The sequence below is a fragment of the Hemitrygon akajei genome, chromosome 20, assembly GCF_048418815.1.
Source record: "Hemitrygon akajei chromosome 20, sHemAka1.3, whole genome shotgun sequence".
In the NCBI taxonomy this organism is placed as follows: domain Eukaryota; kingdom Metazoa; phylum Chordata; class Chondrichthyes; order Myliobatiformes; family Dasyatidae; genus Hemitrygon; species Hemitrygon akajei.
The window spans coordinates 60,718,878-60,738,695 of NC_133143.1; positions in this window are offsets into that span (position 1 = coordinate 60,718,878).

The window sequence follows — 19,818 nt, forward strand, 5'->3', positions numbered from 1 at the left end:
ATGGCCTTCCAAATTCAATCCCGAAGTGTCTCTGCCCGAGAAGTTGACTGTCCTATTTTCCACCACAGATGCCGCCTGACCCATTGATTTTCTGCAAAATTTCCACGGATGTACTGTGGAGAGTATTCTGACTGGCTGCATCACCATCAACTGTGGAGGGACCAATGCACAGGATGAGAAGAAGCTGCCGAGGATTGTATGCTCATCCAGCTCCATCCTTGACACTAGCTTCCCCAGCATAGAGGATTTCTGCATCAGGCAATACCTTAAGAAGGCGGCATCCACCATTGAGGACTCTCACCACCCAGAAAATGCCCTCTTCTCATTACCACAATCAGAGATTAGGTATAGGAGCACGAAGACACGCACTCAATGACTTACGAATAGCTTCTTCCCCTCCAACATCAGATTTCTGAACGGTCCATAAACCTATGAACACAAACTCACTGTTCTGCTCTATTTTTGCACTATATTAAAAAAAATATTTCTTACAGTAACTTTCAGTAATTTTTTAATGTGTTGCACTGTACTGCTGCCACAAAACAACACATTTTATAACTTATGTCAGAGATAAGGGGGCAAAAGTTTAAGGGTAACACGAGGGGGAATTTCTTTACTCAGAGAGTGGTAGCTGTGTGGAACGAGCTTCCAGTAGAAGTGGTAGAGGCACGTTCGGTATTGTCACTTAAAGCAAAATTGGAAAGGTATATGGACAGGAAAGGAATGGAGGGTTATGGGCTGAGTGCAGGTCAGTGGGACTAGGTGAGAGTAAGCGTTCAGCATGGACTAGAAGGGCCAAGATGGCCTGTTTCCGTGCTGTAATTGTTATATGGTTATATAATAAACCTAATTCTGATCCTGATTCTAAGTTCTTTTGTATGTTGCTCCAGTTACTTCTCCAAACTTCTCTTAAATGTTCCTGTCGAATCCGCATCTGCTACATCCGCTGGTAGCTTATTCCAGACTCACACCGCCCTCTGAGTGAAGAAGATCCCCTGCAGGATTATTAGTCTACTACCATTTCAGCTGAATCTCTCTGTATGTCTGCTCCAATCTTGTTACGGTCTCCCTGTGCAAAGTTTTATTTTAATGGTACTCTGTCTCTTCCTGTCCTCTGTACAATGTTGTACTGAAATATCACCAATCATGTTATTCCCTGTCGTGGGCCGAATCAAAGGTGGTGACAAATCAGCATATAGGAGGGAGATTGAAAATCTGGCTGAGTGGTGCCACAACAACCTCTCACTCAATGTCAGCAAAACCAAAGAGCTTATTATTAGCTATAGGAGGCGAAAACTGGAGGTCTTATGAGCCAGTCTCATTGGGGGATCAGAGGTGGAGAGGGTCGGCAACTTTAAATTGCTTGGTGTTATCATTTCAGAGGATCTGTCTTCGATGCAGCAGTCATGAAGAAAACACGACAGTGCCTCTATTTTCTTAGAAGTTTGCGAAGACTTGGCTTGACGGCTAAAACTTTGACAAACTTCTACAGATGCGCAGCAATGAGTCTACTAACACCAATGCCCTTGAAAGAAAAAGCATACAAATACGGCCATGTTCACAGGTGAAGTCCTCGCCATAACTGAGCACTTGTACAAGGAGCACTGTCACAGGAAAGCAGCATCCCAAGGACACCTACCACACAGGTCATCCTCTTTTCTTGCTGCTGCCATTGGAAAGAAGGTACAGAAGCCTCAGAACTTAGATCACCGGGTTCGAGAACAGCTATTACCCCTCAGTCATCAGACTCTTGAACTTCACTTAACTTCACTCACCCCAACACCGAATTGTTCCCTCAACCTTCAAGGACTCGCTTTCAAGGACTCTTCATCTCATGTCTCAGTATTTATTGCTTATTTATTTATTATTATTATTATTTTGCCTGCTCGTTTTCCTTTTTATACTTCCACAGCTTGTTGCCTTTGGCATGTTGTTTGTTTGTCCATCATGTTCTGGGAGATTTTTCATTAATTCTTTTGTGTTTCTTTGAACCTATTGTGAATGTCCACAAGAAAGTGAATCTCAGTATATACTGTATGTACTTTGATGATAAATTTATTTTGAACTTTGAGGTGTTTTGTAGTTCAATGTTGTTAATGTTAGTGCTATCCCTCTGTGTAAGCTAGTTTTTTATTGATTTTTCTTTATAATTCATGCATCAATCTGTTGCTATGGATATCTGCGAGCAAGTTCCTAATCAGGCTTTATAGTCTCTTCACCCATGAGAGTTATATATTACAGTATATGTTGATATGAAATTTGGAAGCTACTTAATTCTACATGGCATAGTGATATGAATAATGCTGCCATGTGGTTATCAACGATGGTTAGTTGTCCAGAAGTTCTAACACTGAGACTGGAGCTGGGGCTTTGCCCAGTAGGTAGGGGTAGTGGGTATTGCTGAAGTGGATAGATTGGGTATTGTCAGTTGGGGGAGTTAGATTGAAGGTTAAAGACCAATGCTAGTGGCGAAGGAAAGGGAAATAGGAGACCTACTCCTTCTGTTGGAAAGATCGGGGGGTTTGGTATTGATGAGGGCAAACTATGGATTCAGGACATAGTCAGGAGATGGGAGCTAATAGATCTTTTTTGTTACTTGGAGCAACACACACAGTCCTGATGAACGGTCCCCGCCCAAAACATCAACTGTTTATTACCCTCCATAGATGCTACCTGAACTGCTGAGTTCCTCCAGTTTTTGGATCTATTAGTACGAATTTTCATGATCTGCAGAGTCTTGTGTGCCTATTTATTTTTGAAGTTTTATTTGGAGACACAGCAGTATTGTGTCAGGACAGTATTTGTTGGGTGAAGGTGGTTCACCCAAAATGATTGGTCTGATATACTACCACCTACCACCTACCACCCCACCAGCCTCCGGATCCAACGTATAATTCTCCGTAACTTCCGCCACCTCCAATGGGATCCCACTACCAAGCACATCTTTCCCTCCCCCACTCTTTCTGCTTTCTGCAGGGATCGCTCCCTACGCGACTCCCTTGTCCATTCATCCCCCCCATCCCTTCCCACCGATCTCCCTCCTGGCACTTATCCTTGTAAGCGGAACAAGTGCTACACCTGCCCTTACACTTCCTCCCTCACCACCATTCAGGGCCCCAGGCAGTCCTTCCAGGTGAGGCGACACTTCACCTGTGAGTCGGCTGGTGTGGTATACTGCGTCCGGTGCTCCCGGTGTGGCCTTTTATATATTGGTGAGACCCGACGCAGACTGGGAGACCGTTTCGCTGAACACCTATGCTCGGTCTGCCAGAGAAAGCAGGATCTCCCAGTGGCCACACATTTTAATTCCACATCCCATTCCCATTCTGATATGTCTATCCATGGTGTCCTCTACTGTCAAGATGAAGCCACACTCAGGTTGGAGGAACAACACCTTATATACCGGCTGGGTAGCCTCCAACCTGATGGCATGAACATTAACTTCTCTAACTTCTGTTAATGCCCCTCCTCCCCTTCTTACCCCATCCCTGATATATTTTGTTTTTTTGGGGTTTTTTTTTGTTTTTTTCCCCTCCCTTTTTTTCTTTTTCTTCTCTGCCCATCACTCTGCCTATTCTCCATCTCCCTCTGGTGCTCCCCTCCTCCCCCTTTCTTTCTCCCTAGGCCTCCCGTCCCATGATCCTTTCCCTTCTCCAGCTCTGTATCCCTTTCGCCAATCACCTTTCCAGCTCTTAGCTTCATCCCACCCCCTCCGGTCTTCTCCTATCATTTCGCATTTCCCTCTCCCAGCCCTCTACTTTCAAATCTCTTACTATCTTTCCTTTCAGTTAGTCCTGATGAAGGGTCTCGGCCTGAAATGTCGACAGTCCTTCTCCCTATAGATGCTGTCTGACCTGCTGTGTTCCACCAGCATTTTGTGTGGTCTGATATACTAGTCCATTTTGGTGCTGGACAATCCACGTTTCCCCCCGACTATCCACTGACAGGCTGCCACGTGACACCATGACCCAAAGGAGAGCACCACACAAGGGGGAACATCACCACGTGTGCTACTGATGCTGAAAGCCAGGCAGGATTGACTCATCTGTGGAACAACCTAGTTGAGTTACCCAAATGACATAGAGATTAATTTTCTGAAAAAGATATTATTTTAGCCACGTGATGGCAAAACAAGCATCATGTAATTAAATCAAAAAAATAGTGCAAAACAGAGCAAAAATACTGAGGTAGCTTTCAGTAGGTTCCCTAATGATTTAGGGAATAGGTTGAGATACATTGTGTAATAGACCCTTCTGCACTTTAAGCCGCACCGCCCAGCAGTCCCCCAATTTAATCCCAGCCTAATCACTTTACAATGACTAATTAACCTGCCAACCAGTATGTCTTTGTACTGTGGGAGGAAGTCAATGTGGACAAGGGGAGAATGTATAAACACTTCACAGGCGGGAGTTGAACGGAGGTCGCTGGTGCTGTGAGGTGTTCTGCTAATGCCACCCCAACACAAGTTCCAGATAATCCCTGCCGTTGCCATCAAGCCAGGCTATCAATTGTGTTTCATTAGGTGATGTTAAAGAGAATGCCAGGAGCCACAGGTGATCTACAGGTGAAGGACTACTCTGATGATGCTCCCATTGTCCCAAGTGCAGAGTGAGAGACACGGAAGTGGGTCGATATTTCACAGACTTTAATGCGAGCAATGTTAAAGGAAAAAAAAAACAATAAACTCTGGGCCAAACAAAACCGTTAGCTAAAACTCTCAAATGGTGAGCGAAGCCTACACTGCGGCTGAACAGAACAACTAAGAATAAAACAAATACCGCTGGTCTTCAGAGTCCGTTGACTCGACAGACCAATTTCTCAGGCAAGGCCGAATGCAAGTAGGCAGCGAAGTGTTGCTGTGTCTAAGTCTCGACAAGTACTACAACGGAATGAATGGAGTTTAACAGCATCACAATGAAATAATAATTAGCTGACACATGCATATTCACGAGTGCAATTGCCGTATCTACTGCGCTGCTGAATCCGTGGTTGTGACAGGGCCCCCCTCTTCAGGCACAGTTCCCGAGGTGCCACAGACTTGTGTCTCCTGGAAGTCCCAGATGAGGGACTTGTCCAAGATGTCCTTCAGTGATGCTGGTAGGTAAGTGCTGTGGTGTGCACTGCCAATATCAGAGCCAAAGACTTCCATGTAGAGACAGAAACAAGAGCTTATACAGAGGTAGCTTGACCGAGTGACACAGTGAGACAAATCATACTCAAAATGAGGACCCTCCAATTGGAGCTAATCAGGCATCTGCTTCAAGAGTAAAACTAACACAAAATCTCTGAGCCTATCAAAATAAAGTTAAACTTAAACAGAAAGCACCAGGAAACTGCATTACAAAGAGAGAGTCGCTTGAGGAAAACACAAGGAACTCTTAAACCATTAATAACTGTTAAGCAACAATTAACCAATTCAGATGCTCTAAAAGCCTCACAGCCCAATAATGCTCTGATGCTCTGCACAGCCCTGAAGTCACTACATGACCCCCTCCCTATAGCTGGCACCTGATGGCCCAGGAAGACCTGAGAACTCGAGATCCAGGGAGGACTCGAGAGACCTGGGGATCTTGAGAGGGAGGCATGGGGAACTCGAGAGGCAGGGAGACTTGTGGATCCAGAGAGACAGAGAGACCGGGGAACCCCAACAGACTGGGATCAAGAAACCTCGGGCAGGACCGAGAGGGAGGCTTGGGAGTCCTCGAGATGGGGAGGACACTGAAAAACCCCAAACACATTGAATAAACCTTTGTGACAATTGGAAAAATAAAAAAACTTGGGAACATAGAGAAAAGTCCTCGGGGAACCTTGAAAACATGAAACTTGAAACCTAGAGAAGGAACCTTTTCAAATCTTGCTCAGTGTTTTAACTTTCACAATTTTTTCCAGAGGCAATTAGGATATACTCTCAATTTTACAGATCAAGACAGCATAGACAGGTTTCTTTCATCACTAAGCTAGCTGGATCTTTGTAGACCTGTTTAATTTGCTACATGGAAGTTCAATTTTCTCGGTCTGTCCCATGACTTTCATCAAGTTAAAAATACTCTTGATAGGGTTACTTTACTAGAGTATTCGCACACTCCAGCCAGGGATCGGCTTTGGAGTAGGGCTCTTCCAGAACTTACACTATTGACTTGAATGATGATTTGTTGAATCAATTGATAAGCTTACTTGAAGCGCTCATTTGTTAAGCAGACCTGAGTCACAGGACCACAAAGCTGGGAACCTGGGTACTTTGACTTGAAAAGCTTGGAATGGATACTGGAGAAACTCAAAGTAGACTAGAGAAGCTCAGAATGTAGAGTCAGGACATGCACTCAGAATAAAGGCACCCTCTCCTCAAGCCACCGATGTCAAAACGTCACCGTTCAAACTTCGCTGGGTCCATTCCTTCTGTCACGCTGGAGACAGAAACAACTGTTCATACACAGGAATTCCAACGGAACATTGTTGCCTTGATGAATGAATCTCATGGCCAAGGTCAGCTGCCCTCTCTCTGCTGGGTCCATCTTCGTGTGGTCGAGGCTTGCTGTCACCAGGTTCGGACATGGCCCAAGTGCGGAGTGAGAGACACTGAAGCGGATCAATATTTCACAGACTTTAATGCGAACAGTGTTAAAGGAAAAAAACAATAAACTCCGGGCCAAAGAGTTAGCTAAAACTCTCAAATGGCGGAATGCAAGCAGGCAGCAAAGCATTGCTGTGTCCAAGTCTCGACAAGTACTATGACGGAATGAATGGAGTTAAATATGATCACAACAAAATAATAATTAGCTGACGTGCATATTCACGAGCGCAATTACCATATCTACTGCGCTGCCAAATCCATGGTTGTGACACCTATAACATCTCTCTAGGCATCTAAAGTTCAGCATGCAATAGACAGGATCCAATAGGCTATTTAACATTCTCAGATATGATCAGAGATCTGCACTCCAACTTCTTCAGTGTCGAATAGTTCCGGACTATTAAAGTTCTTCAAACGTGAACAAAGAGCTTTGCAGGGAATGCAGACTGGCACAGATGAGTCAAAAAAAGCCCAAGGTTTTTCTCACAAGTATGACAACACACACATACTTAGAATGACATCAAATGCATTTACATATACCCTAGCAACACACACAAAATGCTGGTGGAACACAGTAGGCCAGGCAGCATCTATAGGGAGAAGTATAGTCGACGTTTCGGGCCGAGACCCTTCGTCAGGACTAACTGAAAGAAGAGATAGTAAGAGATTTGAAAGTGGGAGGGGGACGGGGAGATCCGAAATGATAGGAGAAGACAGGAGGGGGAGGGATGAAGTTGAGAGCTGGAAAGTTGATTGGCAAAAGGGATACAGAGCTGGAGAAGGGAAAGGATCATGGAATGGGAGGCCTAGGGAGAAAGAAAGGGGGAGGGGAACACCAGAGGCAGATGGAGAAGCAATAAACTAGTTGACATATTTACAGATTTTGTGAGTTTAATAGGATTATTTGCATTTCCTCTATACCTTCTGCTGTTCTGTGCCTTCAAACTTCCAAGTACATCTATTTTCAAAGTATGTATACCATTAACAACCTTGAGATTCTTCTCCCTACAGGCAGCCACAAAACAAAGAAACCCAATAGAACCCATAAAAAATAATGTCAAAACACCCAATCATGCAAATAATAAAAGTACACAAATAGGATTCAGAATTGCAGGTCACGTAAGTTCGTCCAGCAACACGAAGCCAGCAGCCAATCAAGTAACCTTGGAGATAGAACTGATGTTGGCAAAGCACCATCTTTGGATTCATTAAGTCTCATCATGATTCTTAGTTACATTCTGAGTGAACTTCAACAGTGAAAGAGTATGTTCAAACTCAGAGTCTTTATTCCCAGTCTCCTCCGTACCTTTAAACTATGCTCTGTAGTATCTGGCATTTCCTCTCCGGGAGAGAAAAGACTTTGACTATCAACTCCATTTACGCCTCTTGTAATCTGCCACTCCAGGAAAAACAAACCAAGTTTATTCAACCTCTCCTTCTAACATTTGCCTTCTAATCTAGGCAACACCTTTTGCCCTCTTCAAAGCCTCCACACCCTTCCTATAAATGGGCAATCAGAATCAAATGAAATACTCCAGATGCAACAGAAATTTTATAAAGCTGCAACATAACTTCCTGACTTTTGAACTCAGTGCCTCAACTACTAAAGGCAAGGACACCATATGCCTTCTTCACCACGCCATCAACCTGTGTAGCCACCTTCAGTGGGCTGTGAACCTGGACCACTTGGACCCTTTTTGTTCTCAATTAATTTGCAGTGCTATTTCTAATTCTTTCTCGTCAAACTGCAACTTGAGCAGGCCACAACTTAATTGAGAACTTCTCGACCTCACCATCCCAACACGAGCAAGAGGTCACTTGAAGTCTCAGCAACGTCAATACTATTAATGACTGTGATTCTCTTCCATCCATCCCATCCTTGTCACTCAGAATAAGGTATGTTTTCCTGGTGTTTTGCCTCTTATGATGATATCTGATGGTGTGAGTTTAGATAGGTTAGTCCAAGGTTCTTCACAGACTTCATGACTTCTACGCCACCGTTTGCAGTGCTATAAACTTCTCTCTCCTTGGATGAGTGTGGCTGCACCACAGTGAGAAAGCTCAGCATTGTCTACAATAATCCGGCCTGCCTATCTATGACCTCATCCTCCAACCTAAGCATACACTCCCTTCATCCCTGCAGCACAGTGGCTACGGTGTGAAAGGATCTCTGAAGTTCATCTCAGTTGGGGAGGCATGGTAGTGTAAACTATCACAGTGCCAGTGACACGGGGTCAATTCCTGACATTGCCTATAAGCAGTTTGCGTGCTTTACCCCTGACCTCATGGGTTTCCGCGGGGTGCCCCAGTTTCCTCCCACATTCCAAACAAGTACAGATTAATAGGTTAACTGGTCACATGGCTGTAATTTGGCAGCGCAAGCTGGAAGGGCCCATTACTGTGCGCTATCTCCAAATAAACAAACAAACAAACAAATAAATAAATAAATACTAAAATAAACTCCTGACCTTGGGTTTTCTAGAAGGACATGAGCAGCAGGGCTAAGGGCCCATTGCTACTGGCACATTCCTCTCCTAATCAAATGTTCTAAAAGTTCAAAGGTTAATTTATTATCAAGGTAGGTATGCAGTACTGTAAATAACTCTGAGAGTCGTCTTCTCCAGATAGTCATGAAATTTTTAAAAAACATGTAAGTCAGTTCAAAGAGAGGCAGCAAACCCCCCCCCACCCACCCACTGCACATAAACGAATGGTAACATGATTATCAATTCCCCTTAAACCCCCCTCTCCGCACAAAACACAACAAGAACTGACCCGCAACCCGCCCCTACCCCTGCACAAAACGTAACAAGAACATCGACCCACAAATTCCCCTCCCCGTACTAAGAAAACTAAAAACAAATGCAACAAGAACATCATGGACTCATAGATCACTACAGTGCCTGTTGACCCATTCGGTCCATAGCAAACTGTTTTGTGGCTAGTCCCAATGACCCACACCAGGACCAAGGCCCTCCATACCCCTATCATCCATACACTTTTCCAGTCTTCTGTTATCATAGATATCACAGTTCCTTCCTTATCTCCGCTGGACTGAATGCAACGGCTCAAGATGGAATCTCACCACCAACAACTCAAGAGGAATTAAGGTGCATGAGTATTGCTGGAAATAGCAGAAATGCCCACATGCTAAAAAAATTATAAAAAGGACAGTGTTTTGTTCTGATATAATCATCACTGGTACTGAAAATGAAAGACTCTCTCTTATTTTCTTTTTGCATTTCTTATTATCAAATTTGTTGAGCCTTTAAATTTAGTAATGATCTTTTGCCTGAATAATCGTTACCATGTGTTGGGTACTGCAGTATAATAATGTGCACTAATGGGGAAGCATACACTGTTAATCTAATCTGTAACATTTTTGTAGATGACTTGCAGTGAACCCGCATCATAAAAATTGACTCCTCCTGTGTGACTGACCTTATACATCACAATCACAGCAGTATTGACAGCACCTATTCCATTTTCAAAGTATGTATCTTAAAGAATAACAAGTATCTCATAGATACACAAACAATTCAGTCTTTATGAGACCCTAAGGCATAGGAGCAGAGTTAGGCCATTCGGGCCATTGAGTCTGCTCTGCCGTATTTTGGAGTGCAACCCCAAAGTGGAAACGTAGGTGGATAAGGTAGTAACACAAGCCTCACGGTAAGCATGCCTTCAAATGGAGCACTGAGTACTTTGGTCAGAAAATCATGTTGCAGCTGTATAAATCCTTGGCACGGCCACTTGTGGAGCATTGTACGTAGTTCTGGTCCTTTCATTATAGGAACAATGTGGAGCTTTGCTGTGCAGAAGAGGCTCACCAGGATACTGCCTGAATAGAGTCGTGTAGCTAAATGGGTAAGTTGGGCAAACTTGGCTTGTTTTCTCTAGAGCATCGGAGACCGGCAGGGGAGGAAGGCGCAACCTAATAGAAGTAATAAGTTTATGAGAGGCATAAATAGGCCAATTATACAAAGTCTTCTTATTCTCTCGAGTGGAAATGTCAAAACTAGAAGGCATAGGTTCAAGGTGAGTGGGTGATAGTTTAAAGACAATGTTGTGTATTTAATATTTCAGTAAAATTTGAGTAATATTGTAAATATGTTGTTTGATTAAGCATTCTTTGTTTGTTTACTTAATTTATTATGGGTTATATGTAAAAGTACATGAATGGCATATGTTATTATATAAAGTATATTCCAGTCAAAAGTAAGGACAGTAAGTGTGGGGAGAACCAGCCTTGGGTAACTCAGGAAATAAAAGATAGTATCAAATTAAAAGCTCATGTGTACAAACTCGCAAAGAGTAGTGGGAGACTGGAGGATTGGGAAAACTTTTAAAAGCAACAAAGAACAACTAAACAAGAAATAAGGAAAGGGAAGGTAGAGTATGGAAGTAAATTAGCACAGAATAGAAAAACAGATAGCAAAAGTTTTTATAAATATGTAAAGCTGAAGAAGGTGGCTAAAGTCAACGTAGGTCCCTTGGAAGGAGAGAAGGAGAAATCGATATTGGGTGATAAGGAAATGGCTGAGGCATTGAACGACTATTTTGTGTCGGTCTTCACAGTGGAGAACACGTCTAATATGCCAAAGAATGATGTTATGGACAAAATGGGAGGTGAGGACCTAGATAACATCACTGTCACTAAAGAGATTGTGATGAGAAAACTAGAGGGCCTGAAGGTAGATAAGTCCCCTGGTCCTGATGTGATGCATCCCAGGATGCTGAGGAAATTGGCAGAAGTTATAATAGATGCTTTGGTAATCATTTACCAAAATTCTCTAGACTCTGGGCAGGTCCTGGCAGATTGGATGACAGCAAATATCATGCCACTTTTTAAAAAAGGATGTAGGCAAATCACGGGCAACTATAAGCCAATTACCTTAACATCTGTAGTCGGGAAAATGCTTGAAGCTGTTATTAAGGAAGAAATAGTGAAACATTTAGCAAGGAGTGGTTCCATTAGACAGACACAGCATGGATTCAGAAAGGGCAGGTCCTGATTGACAAACTTACTGGAGTTCTTTGAGGACATAAGGAGTGCAGTGGATAGAGGGGAACGGGTGGATGTCGTATACTTGGATTTCCAGAAGGCTTTCGATAAGATGCCGCCAAGAGACTTATAAATAAGATACGGATGCATGGAGTCGGAGGAAGTGCATTGGCGTGGATAGTGGATTGCTTAACCAATAGAAGGCAGAAAGTTGGTATAAATGGGTGTTTCTCTGGTTGGCAGTCGGTGGTGAGTAGGGTGCCCCAGGGGTTGGTACTGGGCCCGCAGCTGTTTACCATTTACATTGATGAAATGGAAGAGAGGACTGAGTGTAGCGTAGAAAAATTTGCTGATGACACTAAATTGAGTGGAAAAGCAAATTGCACAGAGGATGTGGAGAGTCTGCAGAGGGATATAGGTAGATTAAGTGAGTGGGCCAAGGTCTGGCAGGTGGAATACAATGTTGGTAAATGTGAGATCATCCACTTTGGAAGGAATAATAGAGCAGATTATTATTTAAATGGTAAAAGATTGCAGCATGCTGTTGTGCAGACAGACTTGGGAGTGCTTGTTCATGAATCGCAAAAAGTTGGCTTGCAGGTACAACAGGTACAAGAAGGCATACGGAATGTTGGCCTTCATTGCCAGAGGGATTGAATTCAAGAGCAGGGAGGTCATGCTGCAACTGTACAGGGTACTGGTGAGGCCGCACCTGGAGTACGGTGTACAGTTCTGGTCTCCATAGTTGAGGAAGGATATACTGGCTTTGGAGGCAGTGCAGAGGAGGTTCACCAGCTTGATTCTAGAGGTGAAGGGGTTAACCTATGAGGAGAGATTGAGTTGCCTGGGACTGTACTCTCTGGAATTCAGAAGAATGAGAGGGGATCTTATAGAAACATGCAAAATTTTAAAAGGGATAGAAAAGATATAAGTAGGAAAGTCGTTACCATTGGTAGGTGAGACTAGAGCTAGGAGACATTGCCTCAAGATTCAGGGGAGAAGAGTTAGGGCGGAGTTGAGGACAAACTGTTTTTCCCAGAGAGTGGCGAATCTGTGGAATTCTCTGCCCAGGGAAGCAGTTGAGGCTTCTTCACTAAATATATTTAAGATACAGTTCGACAGGTTTTTACATAGTAGGGGAATTAAGGGTTATGGGGAAAAGGCAGGTAGATGGAGCTGAGTTTATGGACAGATCAGCCATGATCTTATTTAATAGTGGGGCAGTCTCAATGGGCTTGTTTCTTATGTTCTTATTAAGCCATCACATCATAAGTGTGCCTCACTAAAGTAAAAATGAAGTGGACATGTTTATCTCATCCCCATCACCACTGTTCTGTTTTAGCTCCAAAACATAAAACTAACCGAAAGAAATAAACATGAGCCGGGGATAAAAGTGTCTCTCTCAACCCCCATTCTCCTATTTCTCCCTGTAACCTTTGACAGCCTTACTAATCAAGAACATATCAACCTCCTCTTTAATTATATCTCATTGTCATGGCCTCCAGAACCATCTGTGGCAGTGAATTCCACAGATTCACTAACCCCTGGCTAAAGAAATCCTTCCTCATCCTTGATCTAAAGGGACATCCTTCTATTCAGAGGCTGTGCCCTCTGGCCCTAGACTCCCCTACTATGGGAAACATCCTCTCCACTCCCATTCTATCTAGGCCTTTCAATATGAGATCCCCTGATAATACGTGTGCTTCCTTAAAAGTGTAAAGATAAAGTTCATTATAACAAAAAGATTTGCTGCAGCAGAATTTGTTATGGAGAAATGTGAATGCACTTTTGTTCTAAGTCCACACACTGAGATTCAAAATGACCCCCTCAGTAATGGTCTTGCCATTGTCAATTTTCTCTCCACAAAGTCTCGGAAAATATATTACCAACACTGAATGGATCTTTATCAAGCGCCTTTATTCTTTATTATTTTCAAGGGGAAGTTCACCACCACTCCCACCAGGGATGGTAGGGGACTTCCAACACACAGTTTACAAAGCATACCTTTGATACATTAGAACGACTCACTCCTTTCCAGTGAGCTCAGTCCTCCCAATACATTTATTGTAGTCTGTCATCTGCGGTTGACTCGTTTCTGCTACCTACTAATTCTTGTACCATGTTCAGTACATTGGGCGCTTGCAATCGCATATTCCTTTAGTAAGCACATTTCTTGTAGTCACGTACACATATTGCAACATATTAGCTCAGCACTCTAGGATTGCCTATGCCATTTTGTCGCATCAAATGGTTAAAAGAAATACAAAGTTCAATATATATTTCCACACCATACCTAGAGTGTTCTTTGCTTAGACAGAGAAACATTAAACTGTGCTACCAAATTAATTATTGAATGGAAACTGCTGGGTGACATCATCTAAATTTTATTCACAAAGCAGAAGGGTTTACAGTGGAATGAATTACACCATGATGTGACTGAGTTGGTGCAATGCATGTGAAATGATCAATAGTAGGTTTGCCTAAATACTGAGCCAATTAAGAGATATCAGTCAATAGCCAGCTACTTGATGGATATATGAACCTTTAGATTTGAGGACTGATTCTTTTGAACACTGAGTCTTTGATTGAGTCATGATAAGCTTCCAGAGAAAGCTATGAACGTGAAGATTCAGGTGTTGACATTATGTTGAGCTACAGAAGAATTACTACACCTTTACACTAATCATTACACTACCGTGCCGCCCCAAAAAGGGAACGTGAAAGATTGAAATTTAACTTACACTCAGTGGCCACTTTATTAGGTACACCAGTGCACCTCATTAATGCAAACATCTAATCTGCCAATCATATGGCAGCAACTCAATGCATAAAAGCATGCAGACCTGGTCAAGAGGTTCAGTTGTTGTTCAGACCAAACGTCAGAATGGGGAAGAGATGTGATCTAAGTGACTTTGACTGTAGAATGATTGTTGGTGCCAGGCAAGGTGGTTTGAGTATTTTAGAAACTGCTGATCTCCTGGTTTTTTTTATGCACAGAAATCTGAAGAATGGTGCGAAAAACAAAAAAAAATCCAGTGAACAGCAGTTCAGTGGGCAAAAACACCTAATTAATGAGAGAGGTCAGAGGTTAATGACTCGGCTGGTTCAAGACGATAGGAAGGCAGCAGTAATTCAACTACGTTACAACACTGGTGTGCAGAAGAGTATCTCCGAATGCACAGAACATGGAGCCTTGAAGTGGATGGTCCACACAGTAGCAGAAAATCATGAAATACGCTCATCAGCCACTTCAGGAGATGCTGAATAATGTGCCATCTGAGTATTCCTGGTAAAAGAAAATAAACTTTAAGTTTGCTCTGTAATTCTGTACACCTGTTGCAATTCAGTGAATGCCTGTCGTGCAAGTGCAGCTTTTAAAATAATCACACTGACCATCACAAAGCATGCACATCTTAAGTCACATGTTACTTCACATAACTGATAAATAAGTGTGTGCATCATTCATTCTAAAGTCCAACAACATCATTTTTGTATGATTGAGAATCATGTTCTAGCCATAAAATTCATTTGACCTGTCAAAGAGCTATGAAGAAGATATGAGATTTGTCTAAGAATTGAGAGAAAATAAAAAAGAAAATACAGATGGTAAAGCATCAGGATATCAGAGGGAAATGGATCAACAGACACATACCAGATGCTCTTAGATATCATTCTTTATAGAAAATAGCTTTTTTTTTTCTTGTTTGGTTAGATTGTATCTTGAAAGCAAGGAAAACTGAAATGAGAACCTGGTCTCATTTTCTCATTGTGCCCTGAAGGCCTCCAACAGCAAGTATGGCAAAGAAGTCGTCCTGATTTGCAGCAGAAAACCAGCCTTTCATGAAGGCCAATATTCTTGCTGAAGAGGTTCAGCGGGGGGCAGTTCATTCTGTTGGTTTCTGGTTTCTGGCCGCTCCTTTTTTGTTTGCTGCGATGTTGAATCATGGCGGTCTACGGGTAATGAACTCTGAGCTGAAATGAATGTGCCTGGCCTCCTTTGATTTTGTGTTTCATATTGTGTGTTTTTTGCTCTTAATTTTTGTTCCCATTTGCGTGTTTGTTTGTTTTTTTAGCACGTGGGGGGTTTGATGTTCTTTGACCAGTTCCGTGGTTTTCCTTGTTTTGGGACTGTCTGTAGGAAAGACAAATCTCAGGTTTGTATACTGAAACCTAGAAACATAGAAAACCCACAGCACAATACAGGCCCTTTGGCCCACAATGCTGTGCTGAAACATGTACTTACTTCAGAAATTACCTCGGGTTACCCTTAGCCCTCTATTTTTCTAAGTTCCATGTACCTATCCAAGAGTCTCTTAAAAGACCCTATTGTATCCACCTCCACCATCGTCATAGGCTGTCTATTCCACGGACTCACCACTCCCTGTGTAAAAAACTTACCCCTGACATCTCCTCTGTACCTATTTCCAAGCACCTTAAAACTGTGCCCTCTCATGTTAGCCATTTCAGCCCTGGGGAAAAAGCCTCTGAGCTGTCTTACCTATTTTCTCTTTCATGGATAGTAAATTGTGGTAGCACAATGCAGAGTGGTTATTCCAATTTATACACACTTCTTAATTGTGGGAATGTAGAAGAACTTACCTCCTCTGGAGCACACAATGTTTTGCTTTGATAAAATGGTAAAAGTGTGCAGAGGTATCACTGTTAGGGATTATTCTGGAGTCGTGTAATTATGGATAGTAAAACGAGAATCAGTCTTCAAGGTATAAAACTGTTACTTTAAGGCAATTGAAACTCGTCATTGTGCGTGGGATATTTTGATTCTCTCCCATTGAAACTACACAGGTAAGTCAAGAGGTGAATGTTAGGTCATAAGAGCATAAATGATAGGAGCAGAATTAGGTCATATGGCCCATCGAGTCTGCTCCGCCATTTCTTCATGGCTGATCCATTTTCCTTCTCAGCTGCGTTTTCTTGCCTTCTCCCCATAACCTTTCACGCCCTGACTAATCAAGGATCTATCAACATCTACCTCAAATGCATTCCATGACCTGGTCTCTACAGCCACCTGTGGCAATGAATTCCACAGATTCCATAAGACATAGGAGCAGAATTAGGCCCTTTTGTCCATTGAGCCTGCTCCACCATTCCATTATGGCTGATCCCGGATCCCACTCAACCCCAAGCACCTATTGTCTCACCATATCCTCTATGCCCTGAATGATCAGGAAACCATAGCAACATAAGACCATAATACATAGGACTCAACATCCTCTGGGTAAAGAAATTCCTCCTCATCTCTGTTCTAAATGGATGTTCCTCTATTCTGAGACCATACCTACTGCTTCTCTCTCCCCCCACTATAAGAAACATGCTCCACATCCACACTATCTAGGCCTTTCAACATTTGATAGGTTTCAATGAGATCCCCCTCATTTATTTAAATTTCAGTGAGTACAGGCCCAGAATCATTCTCATGAAGCTCCTCTAAACCTGCTCCAATGTCATACATCCTTTCTTAGATAAAGGGCTCAAAACTACTCAAAATACTCCAAACAGGGCCTCGCTGGAGCCTTATAAAGCCTCAGCATTACATCCTTGTTTTCATATTCCAGTCCTCTCAAAGTGAATGCTATCATTGCATTTTCCTTCCTCACCACTGACTCAACCTGCAAATTAATCTTTAGGGAATCCTGCACGAAGACTCCCAAGCCCTCTTGCACCTCAACTTTCTGAATTTTCTGCCCATTGACAAAATATTCTACATTTTCGCTCCTTCTACCAAAGTGCATGGTCGTCCATACATTTTGCTACACTATATTCCATCTGCCATTTCTTTGTCCATCCTCCTAATCTGTCTATGTCCTTCTGCAGCCTCTCTACTTCCTCAACACTGCCTGCCCTTCCGCCTATCTTCATATCATTGGCACACTTGGCCACAAATTCATCAATTCTATGATCCAAATCATTGACGTATAATGTAAAAAGAAGCACCTATGGAATACTATTAGTCACTGACAGCCAACCAGAAAAGGCTTCCTTTATTCCCACTTTTTGCCTCCTGCCAATAAGAGAATCCTCTATCCATGCTAGTATCTTTCCTGTAATACTATGAGCTTGTTAAGCAGCCTCATGTGTGGCATCTTGTCAAAGGCCTTCTGAAAATCCAAGAACTCGACAGCTATTGATTCTCCTTTGTCCATCCTGCTCGTTATTTCTTCAAAGAATTCCAACAGATTTGTCAGGCAAGATTTTCCCTTAAGGAAACCATGCTGACTTTGCCTTATTTTATCATGTCTCTCCAAGTACCCTGAGACCTCATGTTTAACAATCAACTCCAACATCTTCCAACCACTGAGGTCAGACTTATTGGCCTATGGTTTCCTTTCTTCTGCCTCTCTCCCTTGAAGAGTGGAGTGACATTTGCAGTTTTCCAGTCCTCTGGAACCATTCCAGAATCTAGTGATTCTTGAAAGGTCACTACTAACGTCTCAACAATCTCAGCTACATCTCTCAGTATCCTTGGGTGTAGTTCATCTGGCCCAGGTGACTTACCTGTCTTCAGACCTTTCAGATTTCAGCTTTCCAAGCATCATCTCCCTAGTAATAGTAATTGCACTCACTTCTTCCCCTGACAATCCCGAGCTTCTGGCATATGGCTAGTGTCTTCCAGAATGAAGACTGATGCAAAATACTTATTTAGTTTGTCTGCCATTTCCTTGTCCCCATTTCTACCTCTCCAGCTTCATTTTCCAGCAGTCCAATATCTACTCTTGCCTCTCTTTTACTCCTTATATATCTTGTCATATCTTCTTTGATATTATTGGCTAGCTTACCTTCACATTTCATCTTGTCCCTCCTTATGGCTCTTCTAGTTTCCTTCTGTTGGTGTTTAAAAGCTTACTAATCCTCTAACTTCCCACTATTTTTGCTTTATTATATGCTCTCTCCTTTGCTTTTGAATTTCTCCCAGAATCTCCAGCCGTTATTGTTCTGCTATCATCCCTGCTAGTTTTCCCTTCCAATCAACTTTGGCCAGCTCCTCTCTCATACCCCTGTTATTGCCTTTACTTCATTATAATGCTCATATATCTGACTTTAGCTTCTCCCTTTTAAATTACAGGTGAAGTCTATCATATTATGATCATTGATTTCTAAGGGTTCCTTTGCCATAAGCTCCCTAATCAAATCTGGTTCATTACACAACACCCAATCCAGAATACAAAATACTCAGCAGTTGCTGGGGTCAAAGCAACACGCACAACACACTGGAGGAACTCAGCAGGTCGGGCAGCATCCGTGGAAACGAACAGTCAATGTTTCAGGCCGAGACCCTTCATCAGGACTGAAGAGGGAGGGGGCAGGAGCCCTATAAAGAAGGTCGGGGGAGGGTGGGAAGAAGGCTGGTAGGTGCCAGGTGAAAAACCAGTAAGGGAAAAGATCAAGGGGTGGGGGAGGGGAAGCAGGGAGGGGATAGGCCGGAGAGGTGAAGAAGGAATGTAAGGGGAAAGCACGATGGGTAGTAGAAGGAGGCGGAACCATGAGGGAGGTGATAGGCAGCTGGAGGAGGAGACAGAGTGAAACTGGGATTGGGAAGGGAGGGGGAGGGAATTGCTGGAAGTTGGAGAATTCAATGTTCATTCCAAGGGGCTGGAGACTACCCAGATAGTATATGAGGTGTTGCTCCTCCAACCTGAGTTTGGCCTCATCATGGCAGTAGAGGAAGCCATTATGGACATATCTGAATGGGAATGTGAAGCAGAATTGAAGTGAGTGTCAACCGGGAGATCCTGTCTGTTGCGGCGGATGGAGCGTAGGTGCTCGACAAAGCGGTCCCCCAATCTGCATCGGGTCTCACAGATGTAGAGGAGGCCGCACCGGGAGCACCAGATGCAATAGATGACCCCAACAGACTCACAAGTGAAGTGTTGCTTCACTTGGAAGGACTGTTTGGGGCCCTGAATGGTGGTAAAAGAGGAGGTGTAGGGACAGGTGTAGCACTTACGCTTGCAGGGATAAGTGCCAGGTGGGGATCCATGGGGAGGGACGTGTGGACAAGGGAGTCACAGAGGGAATGATCCCTGCGGAAAGCGGAGAGGGATAGAGAGGGAAAGATGTGCTTAGTGGTGGGGATACACCAGTCCAGAATAGCCTTTTCCCTAGTGTGCCCAACCACGAGCTACTCTAAAAAGCCATCTTATGGGCATTTTACAAATTCTCTTTCTTGGGATCCAGCACCAACCAGATTTTCCCAATCTACTTACATATTGAAATACCCCTATGA